The sequence below is a fragment of the Equus caballus genome, chromosome 3, assembly GCF_041296265.1.
Source record: "Equus caballus isolate H_3958 breed thoroughbred chromosome 3, TB-T2T, whole genome shotgun sequence".
In the NCBI taxonomy this organism is placed as follows: Eukaryota; Metazoa; Chordata; class Mammalia; order Perissodactyla; family Equidae; genus Equus; species Equus caballus.
In genome coordinates, this window is record NC_091686.1 from 77,869,437 (window position 1) to 77,888,465 (window position 19,029).

General features: G+C 35.5%; 1 protein-coding gene across 50 annotated transcripts in view; it reads right to left on the reverse strand.

Annotated features, from left to right (window-relative positions):
- Window positions 1–19,029, reverse strand: part of ADGRL3 (adhesion G protein-coupled receptor L3) — an 801,265-nt gene that overhangs the window by 230,051 nt on the left and 552,185 nt on the right. The window lies entirely within an intron of this gene.

Sequence of the window (19,029 nt, forward strand, 5' to 3'; positions counted from 1 at the left end):
GAAATGGATGAATGAAGGAAGGAATGAAGGCTACATCAATGGTGATCATTAAAGCAGTAGTGTTCAAACTATGAAACAGTGAGTTGATTGCCAGTCTTCACTTTCAGGCAGTCTTGTCTCAATTTGTAGAGGGAAAAAAGTAAATATAGAGACTTTAATTAAAATTTCTTCTAAACTTGTTCTGACCGCTACTTTTGTTTTCATGATAGCAGTTGCTATCCATAAAACTGGCAGAGAAAAAAAAAATAAGCAAAGATGAATTAGAAAACTAAGGTTTTCAAATTTTTAATGCATTTTTGAAAGGCAGAGATCCTCATGAACGTGATGTAGGCACAGTCTATCAGTGAAATTATTATTGGATCTTATGCTAGATTATAATAGGATTAGGTTTAGCTGTTAGTAACAGAAAATCCAACATAACGGCTAATTCAAGAGATCATTTTCTTCTCTCGTAAGAGAGAACTGATTTCCAGGGCTAGTATGGAAGCAGGCATCTTCTATCATGTTCTTTGCTTTCTTTAATACATGAATCCACTTCGTGAACTACAGTGGCTCCTCTAGCATACTGCAACCAGCCAGTAGGAAGGATAAAAATGGAAAAGAGAATGCCACTTTCATTCCAGAACACTTCCTGGAAGTTGCCCACACCACCTCTATTTACGTATTATTGGCTAAGACACACTTCAGCTGCAAGGGAAAGTTGGGAAATGCTGAAAGTCCAGTTAAAAATGAGGGCTCCATTACTTCAGAAGAACAGGGCAAACAGATGCTGGTGGACACCTAGCTGTCTCTGCTACATGGATTTTGCATATCTATAGGTTTATATCTATCAATGTAGAAATGACATCAACTTGACCCAATTGCTAAGAGTGAAGGAAATTAAACAAATTTTATAGCATGAAAAATGAATCGGTCTCTCTTCTTTCACCTAGACCCACCTTTCCACCAGACCCACACTTTGAAAGATTTAATCCCCTGTTGTTCTTTACTCCCTTTTTCCATTTGAGTCACAGAATACTTGTATAGACGAGGCAATAATAGTAACAATTATAAGTTGCTCTTTTTCTTTTCTCACGTTTCCTTATAGGCTAATGCAAGCAATTTGTAACAATCCTTATAGAACCAGTGCTGAGACACCTGTTTCCAGTCTCCAACATGCAGACTATATTTTCAGTACAGACTACATGCATTCATGACTAGAAGCCCCCATTTAGCTAATCATTTCAAGAAAATTATACCAAAGTCACCAGTGCCTGAAAACAGCAAAAGATGCAGCTTCATATAAAACACAATCTGCTTTCAACTAGAGTTTATATAGATTCATCCTCTAGCCTCAGGATTATGACAAAACTGATGGATTTTATTCATCTGGAATCAATACATTAATAAGATTTTGATTTTCTAAATGATAGAGCGGATTTTTCTTTTTTTTTTAACCAAGAACACCTGAGACTCTAGATGGCTCTTTGGCCAGATCCTTTTTGCCTCTCATTCTTCCCATGGGAGGATGACTCAGTCCACAGCTGCTTTTTGCGCCTGTGTAACCAAATACAAAAGAAAACCTAGCTCATCGGCCTTTTCAATCAACCAGTTACCTAAATCTAAACTCTGAAAGCACCAAGGCAGAGTGACAAAGGCTTTATAGCCTTGACAGCCCTTTAGTTATTCTAAAAGAAATATCTTGTAAATTAAAAATTCTACTAGACAAGAATAGAACGTAAACTTGATTATATACTTACCTATGTAGAAAAATCCACAGGAAACAAAAAAGGACGAAAATGGAGGGAATAAAAAAAAAAATCTGTCGAGCCAAAATAGATTTTCTTAGCCACCCACAAACATTTACATCAGTTCTTTCACATGAATGGTTTTTAAACTATATAATTAATTTTCACATCCTCTATAAGATATCGCTTTTGGTATTAAAAGGTTTCGATGGTAGAGAGTTTAATTCACTGGTGCCTTTTTAATGTCTCTGTTTTATGAAATTCTGTCATACATAGAAAAACAGATTTAAATCAGGCTTTGGGAGTTTGCCATTTCATAAAATTTTCCCTTAGGAGTTTCAGCTAATTAACCAAATGATTGCAAAATACCCACAGTGTCAACTTTGCTGGCTCTTACTATGGACAACTAAAGCCAAATTTCAGTCATCTATCTCTGTGCATGCTGGCCTCTTCCCATGCCCTCTCACTCCCCCATTACGAGTATGTACTATAATAACAGTGTGTGCAAAGATCTGAGTAAAGTTTAGGCAGCAAGGAATTCAAAATTTTCAAGAGAACACCAGGCAGGTACAAATGATTTCACTATTCATATAGGTATTCAGTAATGGAAATTATTCTTTCCTCATGATAAATATTTTACTTTTCCAATAAAAAATTTCTTCCATTCTACAATTTTGAAATTACCTCATGGGTTAAATTATCTTATGGACGTGTTCCTTATTCTCCCAAAGACAATTTGCCCTTCTTGTGTGAAAGTCTTCAAAACGAATTTGTTTTGCCTTCTTTACTCCTTTTTTCTTATCTTCCCTTCTCAAAATCTCCATCAACTAAGTGATGCTGACATGAAGTTTGGGATCAATTACAGTGAATGCTTAGATGAAAAGGTATGGAGAACAGAAAATTCAAAAAGAACTTCCTTAAGGGCACAGGCTACTGTGATTTTGACTTGAAAATCATCTGAGAATATTTGTAAGGCCTCAGGATGTATATGGAAATTTAAGAAACTACATAATTTATAAACAAATACATAAGGAAGCCTCTAGCTTATTGGAAAGGCTTGGTGGAGACCGATAATTTTCAGTTACGCCTAAGGATTTTTATACTGTGAGTTTTCAAATGTTTATGGTTTGAACTAGGATTTTCATTGTTGTCATGGTTATTTTTGTTTAGGTAAAAGGAGAGAGGAAAGGGAGAGGGTCTCGAGTAGGGAAGGCAAGACATGAAGAAAGAAAAGGGGTGGCTAACGGCTTGCCTCTTAGGGGAATGTGGAGTATTAGACTTAAAAACCTATCCAATGCAAATTCTCAGTTTACCATGAGAAAGTACACCTGGAATGCAGCTAATACTCTCCCTTGAGATTAGAGGAAGTTGGAAAGGGAAATCTTTGCTAGACTTGGAATAGAAAAAGAGATGGAGGAAGGAAGGAAGCAATTTTAAAAGACGAAATCTAAAACAAAAACAAACAGACAAACAAAAAACAATCTCCTCTCCTCTCACTGAAGAGGGAAACTTTCCCAGGGAAACTTTCCCTTAAGTAGCATATTTTGATCAGCCAGAAGGAGCAGCAAATCTTTTAACCCTTTCCCTCCTCCGAATCCAGATGCAAGCTCAGGAACATGGGCTGTTTTCCAAATTATCTGACTCATTCTCTTAAGGAGAAATTCTCATTTCACGAGGAGCTAGCAAGAAAACTAAACAAACAACAATTGGGGCTGGCCCTGTGGCCGAGTAGTTAAGTTCCCTCGCTTCGCTGCGGTGGCCCAGGGTTTCACAGGTTCAGATCCTGGGTGCGGACACGGCACGCTGAGGCGGCATCCCACATACCACAGCTAGAAGGGCCCACAACTAAGAATATACAACTATGTACTGGGTGGCTTTGGGGAGAAAAAGGGAAAAAAAAAAGAAAACTAAACAAACAACAATGAACATCTTTATCTGAACTTCCCAAGGACCTAGCACAGTAACTAGTAAAATAAACACTGAAAAAATGAAGAGCAAAAATGGAGAAGTTCAGTACTGTTTGGCCAGTTAAAGGTAAGGTATGGACATGCTAAGTAATCTGGAAGAGTGAGCTCAGACTTACACTCACTAAAGGGTACACTCAAAATGGGTTATTACCAGTCACAAACTGTTAGAGCTTCTCTTTCCCCACATGTAAAAAACAAGACAATAGGCCCCAAAAGGAGTCGCTTATGCTAAGCCCCACATCACCAAACTGGGACTTGACTTAATTATAGTTTCAGCTCTCCCAGAAGTGGAATCTTAAACCAGCCAATCAGGAATTGCTTGATGAACACTAGCTAGGTAATCCACCTGACAGACTAACTATCCCTAAAGGAAAGTAACCTTGCCGTAACTAACCAGCTTTTCTGCCCACTATAACTTCCTCGTTCCCATTCCCATCTCCCTGTAAGTTTTTCACTTGTACAGCTCCTCAGAGCTCCTTTCTATCTGCTAGATTGGATGCTGCCCAATTTTAAATTCATTTTTGCTCAGATAAACTTCTAAAATTTTTAACATGCCTCAGTTTATCTTTTAACATATGTAAATGGGATTTTATATTACATCATTTGTATTTGTGAAAATTAAATGGCACAAACTAGGTAAGGGTTAATTCCTTTAAATAAAAACGGTAACATCATTCTATGCCATTACATGAGAAGCTGGATTTGCCATTTTTTGCAGACTGTAATTTTTCATGTCTTATCTCCAAAACCTATGACTAAATTAAAAGTCACCAACCAATTAAAAAGAAACTAATTATGACAATTAATAGAGAAAATTAACATCAGAATACATGTTTTCCTGTTAATTAGTTCAAGAACTCCAATATAACTACAAACTTATAGTTTAAAAACAAAGAATACCATGAGTAGCAACACATATTTTAAAATTATCACATAAAGTATGATAGTTCTAAGTACTTCAGCACCTACTGTCTTCCTTCCCGCCCCATTTTCCCACTCCACTCTCCCTACCAGGTTTCCTTAACAGAAAATCGCTGTCAACACAACTCTTTATATTAAGTGATTCTGAAGATCACCTTTGTGTTATTCTCACTAGCATTCAACTAGATTTCTTGAAAGATCCTTTCCATCTGGCATAGGTACTTACACACGAATGAGGGTTAAGTTATAGACAGCGTTTTATTTTTCATTAAATGGAACTAACCCCCTTATCACCTCCACAATAAAATAAAACAAAGGGAAGAAATTAAGTGAATCAACATCTTCACATATTTTCCTAAAGAAAAAAGGTACAGACTGTTTTTACTTTCAATAAGAGAAGTTCAGGTTTTTCTTGTGATAAAACTTCCATCGTTAATATAACAGAGTTGGTGATCCTTCAATTTTTCTACTGTAAGATGTTAGACAGATTTATACATTAGACATCCACATCTATATTTAACCAAAGTAACTCAATTGTATATGTTCATATGTAGCTCTAATTTACTTCATATGAACAAAATTTGAAGTATGAACAAATAAAAGAATGGTCTTGAGTTTACCTGCTTGACAATCTTCCTTTAAATAGAATCCTAAATAAGACAAATTCTTAACTACCATGAGAAATTCTATAAAAATTTCCTGTCTATTTCTAAGTTTCCTTTTGATAGAGTTAGATACATATTGCTCCCGGTAAGTAATTTTAAACCATTGTAAACACACTTTTAAAATAGCTCTGCATTTTTCAGAAATTGTTCATGAGGTTTCTTAACTTTAAATTTGATATTTATCTTTATATATGTTGAGATGGTCAAAATGGTTCATGAACATTTCTTCCTCTTTCTCCCTGTGACAGAATCCAGCAAGTGTAATTATTACTAAATATCATCAGCATGTGGTTTACATTTACCTACAGGTTGGGGTCTGGGTAATGTGACCCATGGTAATGAGAGTTTGATGAGAAACAAACTTTATCAACAACAACAACAAACAACACAGTTCTAAAGCTTACTCCTACCTCTATATAATACATCATGACAAATAGAATTCAATTCACTTCATTTAACTTTAAAATAATAATTCACTGCCATCCCCCCAACTCCACCTCTGGGAAATAAGACCTATTTACTGATAACAGTGTGTGATCTTTTCTTCCTGGAAAGCTATTATAATTGTTATTTTTTAAAGTTGTTTCCTACAAGGTACTAGTATTCTTCATCTTTTATCATATCTTTCACTGACTATAAAAATGTGGTTGCTGTTTAGAATCTTTCCCACAGTCCTAGCTCCAGCACTTAATAGTGACATAATCCTGGATGAGCTACCTCATCTTTTCTAAACCTTAGCTTCTTCTTCCTATAATCAGAAGAAAGATGCCTACCCTCCCAAGTTTTCATAAAAACCAGAAATAACCTATATAAAGCACCAAACAGTGTACCAGTCTTAAAATTACCATTCAGTCAGTGGTGACCTTTCTTGTTCTTATTTTATTTGCTAATGGCATTTCTAACAATATTTCCTAAGTCTTGGATTGCAATATTTCTTCTATTATTCAGTATTATTCCTACAGTTACAGTGGGTAGAAGCTGAGTAAAAGTGATATTTTAAATTACATGTTTATAAAGGCAAAGATTTCACATGACAGAATAAATGGAAATCACTTAGCAATTTTTTTCCTAATCAAGAACATATCAAAAAGTTCCACAGAAATTTGTTTCATGATAAATATAGTCATTTAAAAGTGAAATGTTAATAAGTACCATAATAAGCATTCATGAATAATATTTTTATTCAAGGAAAAATATTAGCATAAAGAAGACATTTGGATTTTACATGTCTCTTGATTTGAAATTATGAGTACTTCAGATTCATATAGTTTTAGAAATGCATAATGTCCTGAATATCACACATTTAAATCTTATTGGTAAAATGAACAAGAGACCATGAAGTTTCATACCAATCATTTAACACTATCTACTCTAAATTACAGAATAATAACTAAAAAATCCAGTGGATTTTATAAAGGAAACAATGCACTTAAATAGCTTCCTCTTGGCTTTTATGATTCTATGACTTCAAGGTTTCAATTATTTGCTTTGCAAATATTATTCAAGGGTAAATACAATAATGGGTTTACACATTTTGATGGGAATCTAGTTATAGAATATTTTTCTCAGAGATAATAAAATTTGGGGGCTTTAATGTAATGAGTCTTTTTTCTAGTTTAGAAAATGAAAAGAGATTAAGTCAATCTATGTGAAATATAAAAAAGAAGTAAAATCAGAAAAAGTGTGAATTCTCAAAAATTTGTCAGTTTTCTTTAGATTAGCTATTCTTTACTCAATTTCTGCAAATAAATCTAATTTTTGGTCCCAAATTCCCAGCAGTTTAATGGGTCTGATTTAATAATGGCTCTAATTATACCCAAGAGGGAAAAGAGAGTCGCTAACATTTTAGAATTATTCCATTTCTTGCTGAACCGAAAGCAATTTATGTTTTGTTGCCCTATAGCCTAAATAGATGCTCTATCTCAGTTTTCTGTTAAATTCAACAAACATTTATTGAATGATTAGTGTTCAAGGTAAGATCTGTAAATATCACTATTTATAGTTTTTTCATTGTGACTGTACATACCCTGAATAAATTATAATTAGACACAGGCTTCCTCCATGCTGCTATTAGAAAAGGACTGCCATGCTATCATCTACCATGTGCTATTTCATTTAAATTTTTTTTAAACATTCCTTTTACTTTTATTAACATTTTCTCTTTTCTTTTTAAACATTTAAAATATTTTAAAATATATTTTCTTGAATTTGCTTTGTCCCTTAGCAGGGGTTAAGCTCTATTTCAGCTTGAAAACTAAAGCTACTTACTAATATGGTTTTTAAAGACCATAAATATAGCTGGAAACAAAAAAGCAAAGTGTTCACCTTCGCACTCTTTTTAATATAGTATGAACCAAGTGCCCTTGCAAGAATTATGCTGGCTATTTTACATAAAATTTCAGCATAGCCCACGTTTTTCCTATCACCTATATAACATGATATGTGCCTCTAGTCTCAATTCAGTCTTGGCACAACCAGCAATAATAAAATGAATTTGAGGATAAGGATACAAATAAATGTGTATACTTTTCTTTTAATTTCCAGATGGTGATGTTTCTTAACGGTCTTTACTTTGCACACAAAAACACTCAAGATCTTGCCTGTAGACACTACAGGAACTATATATGGCTCTACACAAACCTAATCGTCAGAAAGGCAAGAAAAACAATGATTCTGGACCAGTCAAGTGATTATAAAACCAGGTTCTCCAATAAGGTTCCAGATGATCAAGTTAGATTTTTGATGCAGCAGATGCAATGAAGCTTTGAGAAAAATACATATGAGACGTTGGGGAAAGCAGATAAATTACCAGAGGTCCCTGCCAAGTACTACTCTGGTGGTTTAGAAGAGACATTGAAGTCTAGTCAGCTGTCTAGTGCTTGCACTGGCTCAGGGCTCTCCTACGTGAAGCTTTCTCTGCAAGTTTTGGAATTTTCTGCCAGCCAACTGAGTCTTGCTGCCAGCTCCCCCTTGATTCTGGTTACATTTGCCCAAAGGTTCAGATCTCTGAAAGACAGCCATCTTGTTGAATCCCTGAAGAGTCTCTGCCAGAGTCACTCTAAGGCACCTTAGCATGAGTTTTCACCAAACAAACCTTAACAATATTATTTGAGTTGGTCATTAATAGGTCATCTTCTACAGCCTGGGTACCTTAATGAGTTTTCCAGTTATTCAAGACAATGGAATAGTCTATAGACTAATATGTCTATTGACTACCGGTGCCTACAGAGAGTAGAAATCAGAGGCAGCTATGTCCATGTCAATTACAAATGTATTAGTGTAATGCAACTTTGCAATTACATTTTTTCAGAGTACAGAGCTTTTTAATTCTTTAGGATATTAAGAACAAACCCACTGTTATCCTCCACCTAGCATCTTCCCCTATTTCTCCTTGATGACATTTTTCAACTATGGAAGACACTTCTTCCAAAATGCATGATTTCTTTAAGTTTATAATGTCAATGAAGACATTAATAATCTTCTGCTACCTCGTTTCCAGCATGAATGCCACCATTCATCACATTAGAAAGCTAGAACTGGGTGGAAGACAGCCAGGGCCATAATATTATAATACAGGTGGGACCTCCTTTTTGGCAGCTCCAGTCTTTTAAATGGCAAAAGACAATCACTTACTAATGTTGGTGAGGATACTAATGTACATTCATTCTCATACAATCAAATTTTATTATCAGTTTATCAATATTTTCCTGTCTGTAATACTCATTTCCTTCCTAACCTGGCAGGTCCGATAGTTTTATTGATTGCTAAACAGCCTTTAAGATTTCTTTTCCCATAGAGAGGGTTTTATATTGCCCCAGTCCTAGGGTCCTCATTAGATAGCAGCTGAGACATCTCTGAAAGCAACTTTTTCATAGATAATGATTTCAGTTGGGAATCTTCACAAGAACTGAAGCTTTCTCTAATAGAGATCTTGAAAATAGATGTGGAAAGTTTTGACAGTATTTTCTTAGCGCAAAGAAAAGAGGCCAGAGTTCTGCAGATGCCAGTAGGGAACAGTAATTCTAAAAGCCTATAAAGTCCTAGTTCTCTGGCTCTTTTTTTATTTCCCTCAGCTCCTCTCTCACAAACCTAAGCTTCTCTTTTCTTTTCACTGTCACTCTCGTACATATCCTGTTGATAGTGCCACAGATGATTATATACTTTATATTGTCCAATGGAGAAGGCTTTTTGTGTGTGTGGTAAAAAAATATATAAGATGAAATTTACTCTCAGCGAATTTTTCAATGTACCGTCTAGTATTGTTAACTATATGCACATTGTCATATCATTGTAGATCTCTAGGGAAGAGTTTTGTTTTTTCCCAAGAGCACTGTTACTTTACCAAAATCAAACTAAAGTTCATAGGTAAACTAAAGAATTGTGTTGGCATTTTAAACAGACTAGTACATTAACATAAGGAATTTTACATCATATGTGCTTCAAATTTACCCTCTTCTCAAATTTCAAGAATATAAACAAAACATCTTGTATTCTAAAATCCCAAAAGGCTATCAAATTAATTCCATGTGTTTAAAAAAGGAGCCAGCACTGGGAGAAGGAAATTTACAGTAAAAGTGACATGAATGGACCATTCATTTGTGTGGCCACTAATTCCATAGGGCAACTGATCATAAATTAAATGCCTGACATTCAGTAATAGATGATTATATCTGACATAATGAAGTTATAATGGAAGGTGTTCGCACACTGCTGGACTATTAAGTGCCCATTTATTGTCCCTGCACCAGGTGTGATAGTGATAGGCTATACAAATCATCCAGAAGAAATGTCAAAATAGGCTCCTTTGCTGATAAAGCACCACACATGTTTATTAATATAGCAGCTTGTCTTAGAACTGGCCCATCTGCTCATTTAAAACAAATCCCTTTCCTATAAATATTTCAAAGTTAAGAGCATGACCACTAGTAATAGTTTTAGAGTAATAGGCATGGAAAGGGAAGAGGAGAAAAATGAAAATAGCTGGAGCTTAAATAGAATATGATGCTCTTTCTTTTACCTTAGATATGTTTAACAGAAGGGGCAGGGAGGTAGCTGTTAATGTGGCATTTGCTTTAGATTACTGCTGCATGAGTGTGGCCATCGGAAATGGTCCAGGCTCCAGCTGTTGCTGATGCCAGGTGGGAAATGGCAAATTCCACCAATGTTTTCAAAGGACACATTTCAATAAAGTGCAAAATGAAGTACTCAATTAAGAAATCCTCCAGAGAAGCAGTTCATATGCATTTAAACTCATCAGAAAATATTTTAGCTGGGTAGATTTTATAAAGAAAAATAATACCGCAGATTTTTTTGGGGGGGGAAATTATTTTAAAACTCTCAAGATTTGCTTCTAAAACCCCATTTTCTATAAGGTAGCAACACATTTTTATATAACGGGGAAACAAAAGAAACAAAGTTTGAATGTTTATCCTTTTTTTCTTTTAAAAGAAATTAGAAGTACAAGGCTAAGACATTCTCCATCTGGTAATCCAGATTTTATGTGCTGTACACTGTGCGTTCAGTCATCAAGAATGGTTTTATCTAACAAACAAACAAGTATGCCCTGAGGTGCCCCTCTCAAATGAACACACACATTCGAAATGAAGAAGTACAATTGTTCAAAATAGTGAAACAAAGGAAAGGCATGCACCATTTGGTGACCAGAGGTGGTTTTCACTCTAGAGCCTTGGATTCATTTATTCATTCATTAAAACCTAAATAAAGTCTGGCAGGCATGCCTTTCAGGTTCCAGGAAGGAACTTTATCAGACTCAGTATCACATAAATCCACTAGTCATACTTTTCTAAATAAATTACATCTTGGGATAACTAACCACCTGGTGACCAAAGGGCCAATTCAATTACTTGTAAAAGGCTAAAGGTCTCAGACACCCCTGAAATTATTTTTTACATCTCCCATAGACTGAAAGGAAATGATTTCCACTCATATTTCATGTTACATGTATTTTCACAGAATTAATAATGGGTGATCTTCAGTTTGAACATGAATTATCCTTGTCTTCCAGAACAGTATCAATATCCATCCAAATTATCCAAATTAGAAATTAAGAAATTATCTTTTATTTCTGTCTCAACATACCGAACCAGTCACCAAGTCCTATTATGCTTTAACTGCAGTATCTATGAATCCATCATGTCTTCTTTATTGTCATTGCTACTGTCTTTCAGTTTGCGCTCTCAAGAACCCTTTCTTGAAATAACCTCCTAAATTTCTCTGCTCCCAATCCATCCTACGTACTGGAGTCAACATTTCTCTGCAAAATAGTTGTATTAATGCCTTCAATGCCTGAAGTCCTTTGTGGTTTTCCAATATCTATAGGATATTTAGAATTGCTAGATCTAGTACACAAAGATTTGTTATAATCTGAGCTACAAGCTGTTTCACCAGTTTCTTTCTTCCCAGATCACACCATATCAATTGTGGACACTGAAGACTTGCCCGGTTCCAGAGGCAATACAGACTAATCTGACCGATAGATTCACAGCCTCACAATCACCAGCCAAGAGTCTAAAACTCTTCTTGCTTTAACAGGATCAATATTGAGTGTGCCCAGCTTGAGAATTTGATCCTTATGGGCTCAGCTGGTTATCTGTTAGCTGTTACTGCTCTTCCTCCAGGCAGGGACTGTAACCCCAGGGCATTTATTGGAATCCAGGCATGCATTCCCTCAGGTCCTTCTTCTAAAGGGCTCAGCACTCAGTCCCACAGCAATTTGAATTTGCCTGCTTCCAAATTCTTCTACTCCTTCTGGATCAGAGAAGGGAAACCACTCATTACCCAGAGGCCAGTAATGTGGAAAATGGAAGGGAAAGAAAGAAAGAGAATCTTCAGAGAATTTAAGTGGCAGAAGGGAATGCTGTAAATGAAATTTTAAGGAAAGGCCACATCAACATGATTGGATTTACCTTTCTCTAAACTACTCTCCACCCTGTAGCTAGAGCCATCTTTTAAAAATCAAAATCAGATTATGTAGTACTCTGTGTAAAAACTCCTCAGGATCCTCACAGCTCTTAAAATAAAACCCTAACTCCTTTTTTTTAGATTTTTTTATTTTTTCCTTTTTCTCCCCAAAGCCCCCCGGTACATAGTTGTGTATTCTTCGTTGTGGGTTCTTCTAGTTGTGGTATGTGGGACGCTGCCTCAGCGTAGCCTGAAGAGCAGTGTCATGTCCGCGCCCAGGATTCGAACTAACGAAACACTGGGCCGCCTGCAGCGGAGCGCGCGAACTTAACCACTCGGCCACGGGGCCAGCCCCAAAACCCTAACTCCTTTTATGGCCTACAAGGCTGACAAAGATTCTTTGCTTGACCAAATTTTAATTAGTCTCCTGAATGTTCTTCTAGGCCCATCTGTACACTTCCCCATAAAATCCAGTTTTAGCAAGAACACTGCTAAGTCAGTTCAACCAGAACCCCCCGCCCTCCATATCTCATCACCCTCCCCATCTGATCACTTTCCTCATCCTCCACCATCCCCTCGGTGATGTCCCACTGCCCTGGCCTGTCTTCAGCATGAATCCTAACAAGTTGGTTCCAGAATCCCCCTCATCCCTGATGTTTCCTCTTAGTAATTTTCCATCCAGTGACTCCTGCCCTGTTCCTTGGCTATAATTCACTTGTCCCTGATGTATTCAGAGTTGATGCCTATTCTACACCAAGGTTTCTCTTCCCTTATTGCGATAGTTCTGGGGGAAAAAAATCTGTTGTTTTAACTATCGTCCAGCTTTGGTTTTTCTTTGAAAAAGCCCTGCATGATCTGAGTCCTGCCTAAACACTCTGCCAATATCCCCAGTCCTCCCATCACTAGGTTCCAGAAATTATCATGTCCATTTATTTGTTTAATTTTTGTATTCATTTACAGTTTTTCTACCCTGTCTAGAGTATATGCTTCCTGAGAACAGAAGTCTTGACAGACTTGCAAACTGCACGATTCCATCAATGCCTGGCCCCTATGAGGCCCTAATCAGTATTTGCTTAGTGAACAAATGAATTAACACATCACGACTTTTCGACTTCAGGGTCTTTGATTACACTATCCTTCAACTTTAATCATGGCCAATTCACTTTCATTCTTCATAGTTCAGCTCAATAGTCACCTCCCTAGAGTGGTTTTCCTTGACCATTCACCTTATATATCTTCTTTATACTTCTAACCATAACCTATTCATAATCTTGATTGTTTAATCTATAATTGATCTATAGTTCACCTCCTCCACTACAAGGTAAAGTCCATGAGGGCAAACTTCTTTTCTCTCTTGTACATCACTGTATTTGCAGTCCCCTGTGGAATGCACAGCATACAATAGGCATTGCTATAGTATAGTCACATCAAAATTAATTTGACTTAAGTTCAACTATATATATTCAAAAATAATTGGAGGAAAGATTCTGCTCACCATTTCACTCAATGAGCACAGGGCCCAGGGTGACTAGAGGAGCAAGAACCATGTTCCCTCATTTCTTTGTTTCGTCACACTGCTCATCACATAAGTCTCTCATACCCAAGGGAGATCCTGGGTGTTTTTGTATTCATGTTTTCTGATATTGAGGAATAACTTACTGTCGGATATATTATATTTTATGGATAATTCAGAGGGTTTATCAAGGTGGGTTTTGTTTTTTTGGCCTTACCCACTAACTTCAGAATCTAACCCATGCATAAGGGGTAACTGCATAGAAAACATTTGTCTGTTGAATCCTGAATGAAAGTTAGTCTTTCAGGAGAGCACAGAGAAAAGCTGATGTATAGTTTTACTGTTTGATACGTGTTTGAGATTTTAAATGTATTTGCCATTCACAGGGAAAACATGGTTATTTTTAACATAAAACTGTATCATAATTAAGCCAACAGGATTTAAAGAGCATAAGAACATTGCAAACTCTCCCGAGGACTTATTTTCTTGATCTTATCATGTGTGAGCTATACTGAGTCTTAGATTAGAGCACTAAAGTATTTCTGCTAAATTATATTACACAATATTTGTATAGCATTCTATAGGGTATGAAGCATTTACACATAATATCATACTGATATTTGATACTTAATCTTGGGAAAGAGGTAGTAGCTATGGCTATGGGATTTGTCCATGATCATATAGTTAGCAAACTGTGATTATCAGGATTAAATGCAGGCATCAGTGTTCAAGCTGCACACTTCTGTATGACTCCACCCAGGAGAATCTGAGCCAAACTTAACAGGAGTACCTACTCCAGTGAGGGAAATTGTTTTTGCTGGACTCTTAAGAACTGGAAATAATTCCCGGACTCAGAGCTATAACCAACAAAGAGAAAAGTGCTTCTTAGTAAGAAGGGAGTCAAATGCCTCTTAGCATGAAGGAAATGCTGTTTGGGCGTTATGGGATAAGTAATAGCCAAAGCGAAAACTTCCATACAGAAGCATATGCCTTTTAGCAGCTAAGGAAACAAGATCTTCTCCAAGCAGTGATATGTAAGTGGATGTTGTACCTGTAACAGTCCCAACCCCTACTGTGCAGGTATAAAAGATAAATCTAGAGAAAAAAGGTCTTTATGTAATCTCAGGCAATTGACTCTAAGAATAAAAGATACTTTAAAATTTAAGGATTTACCATATATAAATTTGTATCATACCTATCTTCTAAATCTATTATCGAGCAAGAATTGTTATATTAAAGAAGATAGTCCTGAGTGGCACGTTGTGTGTGTGTGTGTGTGTGTGTGTGTGTTTGTGTGCACGCATTGCGTGGGTACACCAAAGAATTGGAACCTTGCAGCTGCGGGTATTCAGCTGCTGGAGATGAGGGTCAATGTTACATTTAGCGGTCAAGGCCGACTCCTTCTTCCCTCTATCCGAGGCTTGGTGGGGAGAGTCAACACAGCTGTCTGCTCCAGGCAGTAAGGGAATTAATTTTCAGTATACAGGTATAAAATTATTTTCTGGTGATTACAAAAATAACAACCATTTTGAGGAGAGAATATTGAAAAACACAAAAATAGGGTATTTTATCACAAATAAAATATAACAAAATTTATCACATTAATTTCTATACAATTTGTAAAACTTTATCAGAAAGCCTGACTTCTTTTTGTATGGTATGATTTTAGATACCTTTTTTGAAAGAAACAGTAAGACATTTTTTGAAAAGAGTAAAAGTTAACAAAGTAGCAATAGAACAAAGATATTCTATTTTAGAAAAGAAGACAACAAACATGCAAAAAATTTGTCAGTAGTAGATAGTACGTAAGTGTTCTAACTACTTGTATCACATTGTGCTCTTAAGATAAATAATGGAGATGGTGAAAGAGTTTCTTAAAAATACTATAATCTGGATGATCAGATGCCCCCATCCCTTGCTGATATATGTTTCATTACTAATTATTTGGTATTGTATGTAGTTTTGGAAATTAAAACAAAATTCCCTTTGTATAGATGAAAAACTGTCCAAACAGATTTTTATAGATACCTGAGTTGAAATGCTAGCTTCAATACTTAATACTTGTCTGGCCTTTATGAAGTCAAAGAACCTCTCTGTGTCTCAGTCTTTTAATTTGCAAAATTACAATAATACTACCTGCTTTGTGGAATTCAGAAAATCAATGAGATAATAATCCACGTCAAGTGCTTAGAATACAGCTGGGCACAAATGTTGTGTTCATACCATGTTCACTCAAAAAGATGATATCTATTGGAATATCCTGAAGAATATTATGATTGGCTCTCTTCAGGAATTGAGAGAGTGTCATATGGATAACTTTTACTTTGCACATATGATTTAAAGTTAATTTGTATGATAATTTTTAGCTATCATTATTATTATTGACAAGTAATACTTCACTGTAAAAAGTTGTAACATTTAGAAAATACTAAATATTTTCTCTCTGAACAAGATAGAGCAGCTATAGTCCCATTTTTCTGAATGAGACTAAAAACAAAATAAGACGGAGAAGTAAGTCCTGGAACCTATAGTGGCAATTTTGGGAGAGCTGGGCCGGTAAACAATGTTAGGAAAGAGGGCACAGGACACTAGGGGTGGGGATGGGCAGGAGTGAAGTTTAGAGAACTGAACTCCGGTCATAGCTGTTTAGAGACATCCTAATCGCGGAGACTTTCCCTTGCCTTGAGCAACAGCTCCACGGAGCAACTAACGTATTCAAGTTGAGGATTATTATCACGGAATTTGCCATCAGCCACATAGAACCTGAAGGAGAATGTTCAGATCACAACAGCATCAAACCTCTATTTAAAGCCCTCTGAATACTAAATATCATTCTACCAGCCAATGGGAAAGCAGAATTCAAACTCTATATCCCTTCTCATTCAGGATCATTGAGAGGTCGCCAAGACAAGTTGACTAAGAACTTAACGTGAAAAACGACCAGATCACACTGCTTTCTAGAATAATTATTCCCAGATCACACTACTTTCTAGAATAATTATTCTCAACCTATGAATTTTATATCACAAAGGGCCTGCAGAAGTGTGCTAAGTTATTTCAAATGATAAATGTTGTTTTTTAAACAATAACATATTTGGAAATTATACTTTACAAAACTCTCATACTTATTCCTATTAATATTGAATAAAAAGCACATTTTACCATTAAGTTCAGAATTTAACTTCAACTAAATTCAACACAAATTCAATTATTACTATATAACAAATTATAGTAGTATGTTTGATATTAAAAATATAATGATGATGACCAATAAGTCTGAATGAAAAAGTGATATGATCTTTGTAGCACTAAATGAGACAACGTACAAAATACTTTTTCTTGTGTCTGACACAAGATACATGCTTAATAAATGGGAGTGGTGTCTACCATTAGTATTAACAAGCTACATTCTCTACCTTTGTCTTGTAGGTGTTCACAGTGTACTTTAAATACAGTAAAAAATGTTTGGCATTTACAAGTGTACGAAAAGGGTGTTTAATATGGTCAAGACACTGTTATATGCAAGTTTCATTTTTATTCCCTTGGGTTAAGGATGGATAAAGCTAAGGAATTATGTTCTACGATATAATGTTGGCTAGCCAGATAAGCTAGAAAAACACCGTCATGGAATACTAAAGAATAGGCCTGGAGACTACTCAATAAGAATGCCAGATGTGTCCTTCCTATTTTATTTTAATCAATTTCAAATGTTTTTACATTTCACTAGATAATATCGTGTGTTAATTTCTAATTTGTGATGCTAAATCTTTGGCTATAGCCTACTTTTAATATAGATGTACCAGGCAGGACCATCTGTTTATTTTGAGCTTTAAAAAATATTTTCAATGTGTAGATTTGCTGAATGTAATTCAATTTACACATGAAACTTAATGCCTGGCATTATTCTAGTCCATTGATTATGTGCCAGTTGAACCATGTTTATATTACTCAGTTTATTATGCAAAAAAATTTTAAAAAATAGATAACGTTTTTCAAATGTGTCCAAATATTTTAGCTTTTTTTCAGAGGATAAACTGTAGCTATCAACAATTAGCAAATGTGTAAATTAGTATTTAGTATTAAATTTCTGATTAAATATAAGACCCTATTTAAAGAAAGAGTATACAAAATAAATACAATATTTTTACCAGCTTTATTACTAGTGGTTTACCATACTGGAAGGTGGAGTGTATCTGGTTACCACCAAATTTTTTATGTAGCAGAACATTCAAAATATCATCCTTAGTAATATAAATGGAGGACGTTTTTCAGAAGTTAGTGTCTTTTCTTGATTATCGACAGGAATTTATCTAACTTGAATTGTTAGTGATGTTGTGAAGAATTTCTAGGTTGGGTTCTAAAGTTGACTGCTAAGACTGTCATCAAATTGTATAGGAACACAATGAAACCAAACCAAACCAAAACTAAAACGAAGTTTCAACTGAAGGGCGTGCCCCAACTGGTATATTTGAATCTCAAATAATATATGTCTCTGCTTAGGATTCTGATTCTATTTCCAACACAAACTCCCACCCAACCACCTTCACAGAGTGATTCTGCCTGTAATACAGACCTGATTCTGGGGGTAAAGTATTTTGCATGTGAATAGTTAGGAGGCAAAATAAAGGTTGGGGAGAAAGGACAGTTGGTAAGGACACATGACCTTCAGAACTGCAACTCTTAATGATCCCTGCTCAGAACTCCTTTGCGTTTACTTAGAAATGTGCTACAAAATTACCAAAGTAGTCTTTCATTTCCAATTATAACATACAAAATTGGGAAATATGTCTGAAAAGCACGTAGAACTTATTTGCATACAGAAGTATATAATCAATCCCATTAAATTAACTACAAAATTGTAACAAACTTGTTTTAATAATGAAAGGTTTAATAGTGCTTCTAGATGAAGCTATTTTTTTTAAAGTCCTGATTAATGAGACGTATGGCAAGAAAAATTACCATAACGGTGAATGCTGATTCAGGATCTTATTTTTATTAAGTAGTTTATAGTGAGGGCTGTAACTATTTCTCTATTTATAGTGGCAGCTCTGGTTAATTACCTTGTAATGCATTGTGACATTAATGCACTAGTAAACTATTGGAATTTATATCCTCTTTCAGTAATAAAATCTGTAAATTGAAAAATGCACATAAAGTCATCACAGGCATAAATTAGGTAACCAAACGACATGTATGATCACATTAGATTTAAAGAACAGAATCTCTCACATTTACTCATCACTGAGTAACTGACACTGAATTTATAAACTTGGGCTACTTTAAAATGTAGATTGCAACATTTTATTCAAGGCTAT